Here is a 5647-nt window from a genome sequence, read left to right as displayed (position 1 = left end):
TCAGCCTAAATGAGTAAGTCCTCTCAGTGCAAAGGTTTCACAACAGAAAAAACTTTCATGGAAAGAAACTTCACCAAAGATTTCTGGAGAAGAGAGGAAAAGAAAGCCTTCCACAAGGAAGAAGTTCTTCTGCAGAGTCCTCTCAATGTGTTCCTCCAGCTCCAACTGATCATTCACAACTTGTATCTAAGAAATAGAAAAGGAGGAGAGAGGGGAACAGCTGACCAGAGTATCAACTACATTTTCAGGCTAGAGCAAGATCAGCCATGGGAACACAGTGCTCCGGGCAAGCCCTGTAAACATTTATTGTGACTAGATCAAGGCCAGTCCAGCAGGTATCTGGCCTTGGTGTTCTTCCCGATAACTACACACAGATAGTTTTGAGAATGTTTTGCTTTCAGTATTTTCAACAAAACACTGAGACCTTGCACTTTGACCCTGTCATGCACTTTTCCCCTTTTTATGGTGTATAAATAAGGAAGCAGGCCATGCTTGGTTGTCACTGCCTCTCCATCAGAGAGGGCAAGTCTTATGCAGGCCCAGCTTCCTTTCATTACGTGTCTATTTTTTTGTGAAAAAGTCTCCCATCATTCCTTCTCAGAACCCCACTGGATATGCAGGTCATGGCAATTTCCCACTCTGCTGGTTTTCTTGACTTTCCCAGATTAAGTCTAGCTTTTTGGTTGATGGTGTCCTTTCTGCTATTTACTTTCCAGCCCAACTCAACTAACTCAGTGCCACAAATATTCTGTGATTATTTGGAAACAGTAATTCAAAATAGTTAAGTTCACAGGCTCTGGGCCAGTTCCTTTACTAGCCAAGGGACTTTGGCATGACCTCACTACTAGCTGGTTCAATTACCGTCTCCAAGCCTCACTTCAGGTTTCATATACTCTAACATTATGTTTACTTTTTTACAATTTTATTGAGAAACAAATAGCAATGAGATACTTTCAAAACCAATTAGTAGGACAGTTTCAATAATTAACACATTGATGTTGTCTTAGTGGTTATTTATTCTACAAGATACAGACATGATACCTAGTGCCCAAACACTATTGGAACAAATCTTTCTATTCACTGAATTAAGAGAGGGTAGCTTTATATCCATCCTAACTATTTTGAATATACAGATACAAAATGGTCATACATCTGTATCCCCTTTTTTGTTTAGTTTTGTCAGAGAAGGTTATTCCATTGTCATTTAAATATTATATGTGTGTGAATTCAGCAAAATATTACAATATAGTCCAGTAGTCCATAATGGTAGTGGGTTTTCCGTAGGACTGGCCATGTCAGAAGTTGTTGACTTGAGCCTTTTACAGCTCAGCATATTAAAATGGCTTCAATTTTTATAGTTTGTTTTTACAGTTTTCTGCTGGATGGTTAAGACCAAGATAAAGCAAGACCTATATAACAAGAAATGTAACTTTTGTATCTGACCAGGTCTGTGAGATCTCCTCAGGATTTACCCTGAAACCCTGTACCACAGTTTGTAGATCCTTTGTCAGTGTCAGCCATGTGGATGAGTCACAGCCATTGCTAGGCCAATGTGCTCTCTGTGAAAGCCTGAGAGAATGTTTTCTCTCCATGTGGCTCTACTTAGGCACACTCTACATCACCAATCACTTTCCTCTGTGGCCCCATAATTAACATTATGTTTAATAGCAACCCAATTTTCCTAGGTTTTCGTGAAGGCTTAATAATAAGTGACTCAATAAATATAAATGATTATTCTTGTATACTGAGATAGAAGCATTTTACTCTCATATCTCTGAGCCTTTGAACAGGCTAAGTTTTCTATCTGAAGTCCTTTACCCACACTGTCTCTACCTTTCCCTTAAAGGTCAGTCCACCTCAGATGTGGAAGATTTGCTGAATCTCTTCCTGCACATCCTCTGCTTCTCCATACAGTGTGCTGGGGATTTTCTGGACACTCATCTATTTTCTTGTCTTCTATCACATAGTTTACAGCACTCACAGCAGCAATTGCTTAAGAGACAGACACACATACACTGGTTCATTCAGACACAGGCAGACAGACAGACAGACAGACAGACAGACAGACAGACAATTATCTTGAGTCTTTCAACTTAAGTGGATCCTTCTCTTGAGAATCAGTGTAGTATAATTGTTAAGAGTCCTTGAACTAAGGCTTCTAGAGTTCAAATTCTGCCACTTTCTCTTTTTATCTTTGGGATCTGAGGCAACTTACATGACTTGTCTTGTGCTCCAGTTTCCTTATCTACAGGAAAGCAGACAATAATATATTCTGATTACCCATACATCCTTGAAGTAGGGAAATGCTGTTCTCCTGCCACATTCCACTGTGATCTTCCAACCTCTTCCAGGCCATGTTCCAGATCTGAGGGGTTTCTAGAATTCTCTTCCTAAGTTTCCTCAAGTCTATCTGTTGCCCAGCCTCAATGTTTCTTCCCTAGATCATCCCCCTCAAGCATACAATGCTGTGACACTCTTATAAGAGGAGGTGGTTCAGAACAGGTTTTTGTCTGAGCTTGAACTTGTGACTAAAATGTCCACACAGTGTGACTCCTTGTGCTGAAGATAGCTGAAAGTCATAAAGAGAATGTAGATGGATTAGCAGGAGGAGTTGGGCACCATTACTGTCAGACAACAAGAGAGCAAGCAGGGATTGAATTTTGTACCCACTGCTGTGTCCTGGAGCACCACACAGTACTGATACAGATTAAGTACTCAGGGGTTTTCCATGAACGAATCAATGAGTATATCAGGTAGAAAACCAAAATTCCCAGTGTAAATTACAGAGGCAGTTTATACAAGATGAAACTGTTAAATGAGGACCTTTGAGGTCACCTTGATAGCTGTTAGGATATAGGTTTGTAAGAATGCACAGGTTTGCAAGGACATTCAGTGGTGGAGGATGAATTTTTCTGGAAAAGGAATGAGAATTTGGACTACCCTATGGCAATCCTGGGGGGAGATAATAGGAAGAAGAAATAGTATGAGGCAGTGAAAATGAGCAAGTAAGAGAGCAAAAATCCATGTGGAATGTGCTTAATCCCCTTGTAGCCTCTAAATCTTTAATAAAGCTTACAAGACTCATGAAAAGTTACTGTGACTATAGGGGAAAGGGTAGGGGATTCTACAAAGATGAAGAAACATTAAAATGTATAGAGACAATAAGGTGAGATTAATCATGGTGATTGGCTCAGGCAGTTATGGAGGCAAATAAGTCCCATCCCACAATATGGCAGCTGCAAGCTGGAGACCCAGGACAGCCGGTGATGAAACTCAATCGGAAGCCAAAGACCTGAGAAACTGGGAGCCACTTGTGTACGTGCCACAGGCCAAAGTCTTCAGGGGATTCTAGAGGCTAAATGTTTTGAATATGAGGGCAGGAAATGACTGATGTTCCAGGAGATTGAAACAGAAATTTTCCTCCTTTCCTGTCTTGGCTCTATGGGGACCTCAAGTAATGTGCATCATATTGGTAAAGGTGGATGTTCTTCAGTCAGTCTACTGATTTGAAATACCTCTCTCTTCCAGAAACATTCTCACAGACACATCAAAAATGATGTTTTAGAACCTATCTGGACACCTTTAGCCCAGACAAGTTAATTAATCAGCGTAACCATCCCACTTTATGTGCATTTGCCTTAGTCTGTTTCTAACAGACTCGTAGCACTTTTAACAGCGAGTTACAGGCTGGGTAGTTTATAAATAGAACTTTATTTGCCTTATAGTTTTGGAGGCTCAGAAGTTCACTAGCACAATGCTAGTATCTGGAGGTTGGGGGCTTCTCATTGGATTGTGGTCTGGTAGAAAGGCAAGTAAACATATGCAAAATAAATAAAAGTTGCTTTTATGAGGAACTCACTCCTATGACTTCAGTATCTGCACACGATAGCAGAGTTCTCATGAGCTAACCATCCCCTACAAGTCCCACTCAACACTGTTACAATGACAAGTATATTTCACGTGAGTTTTGGAGAAGAAACACATGTCATTGCAGTGTACATCTACATACCTACAGAAACAGAGTGAGCTTGTTTTCAAGCTCTGTTCCACGTGATAGTCAACACGAGGACACAAAGTAAAGCCCAAGAGGAGAAAAAGCACCAAGAAATAAGATACCAACTCTCACAGGAGAGTCACAGGCAGGTGTTGAATTTCCCCAGGGTAGGAAAGTAACAGGGATATGGCTAACCCTGTATTTTCTGTCAGGCACAGATGGCCACATCTAACATCTGGTTGGATAACTAGAGAAGTCAGTAGTCAGTGCGTGCGTGTGTGTGTGTGTGGTACAGGGTCCTAATATGCAGCACAGCTTGTAGTGATCCTCCTATTTCAGCCTTCTCAGAGCTGGGATTACAGACATGCACCACTATGCCCAGTCTCATGGCTGGCTCAGCATACGCTGTGGTTGGGCCAGCACGGTACATAGTGCCAAAGATCAAACCCTGGTCCTTGTACTTGCTTAAGCAGGCACTAAGTCTACTGAGCTATCTCACTGGTCCTTGAGAAGAAGTTAGTATTGATGTCTAAGATCTGTCTGGACCCTCAGAAAAGGAAAGAGAATGAGCTCATGGAGACAGGGTCTGGGCAGTGCAGGTCGAATGGACCCAATCAGCGAACGTGAAAGAAATGCAGACAACTCTAGGCGAGAGTCTGGTGAGAGGCCAGGGATTGAGGCAGAAGAGGTCCCTCTACCTTACTAGGTTTCTTTGATCATCACTCCTTATAAGGGCCTCTGCTTCTCAAAACTGATACAGGATCACATTTGTCTATATGCTCCTATAGTCTATTAGAGTGCCTGCTGGTATCAAGACACTAATAAATGTTTGTTGAATGAACAAATTAATGGAGATGATTTTGCATGTAAAACAAGATATGTTGCTTAAAATTCAATTTGTGTTCAGTTTTGCAGATGCACATCTGTTTCAATAGTTGGTTATTTTAATTACATTTGCTTTTTCTGTATGGCATTTATGAAGTGGACGGTGACAGTAATATAATTAGACTAATCAGTGTAAAAAGCTAAATAGGATTACCAACCTAGATTTTGACCACAAATTAAATGATATCACTACCATCATTGAGAACATATTAAGTGGCGGCGTGGTCCAGTAGGGTGATCCTACCACCTGGAAAAACCTCCCTCTTTTTCAGTCCTAGTTTGGGCTCTTCCTATCTTTATGAACTTGAACAAGAAAGAAAATTTCACTGGGTATATGAGGAATGAAATAACCACTTCTTAGGATATAAGGCTTGTGAGTAAAAGCATGGTGATGTGGTTTGGACCAAATGATCCCCCAGAACTCTCATGTACTCAGAGCTGGGGCCCTGGAAGAGTGGTTGGATCATGGGGCACTGTGCTCGTTGGTGAATTCAGCCACTGGTGAGTTCAGCAACGGTTGCACTACTGAGAAGAGATGCCTGGCTGGGCAAGGAAAGTCACTGTGGGTGAGACCTGGACATCTATGTCTCTCTTTCCAGCTCTTCTCTTCCTTCTCTGCTTTCTGATTGTCATGATCTGAGCAGCTTGACTCTGCCTGGACTCTTCCACCATGCTGTTTTCCCTGTGGAGCAGGACAACTACGCATGGCCTGAGACCTCTGAGTCTATGTGCCAAAATACACCTCTCCTTTAAATTATGTCTCAGCAA

This window comes from Octodon degus, unplaced genomic scaffold, assembly GCF_000260255.1.
Source record: "Octodon degus isolate 3935 unplaced genomic scaffold, OctDeg1.0 scaffold00154, whole genome shotgun sequence".
NCBI classification, from domain to species: Eukaryota; Metazoa; Chordata; class Mammalia; order Rodentia; family Octodontidae; genus Octodon; species Octodon degus.
Note: the sequence above shows the minus strand (reverse complement) of the source record.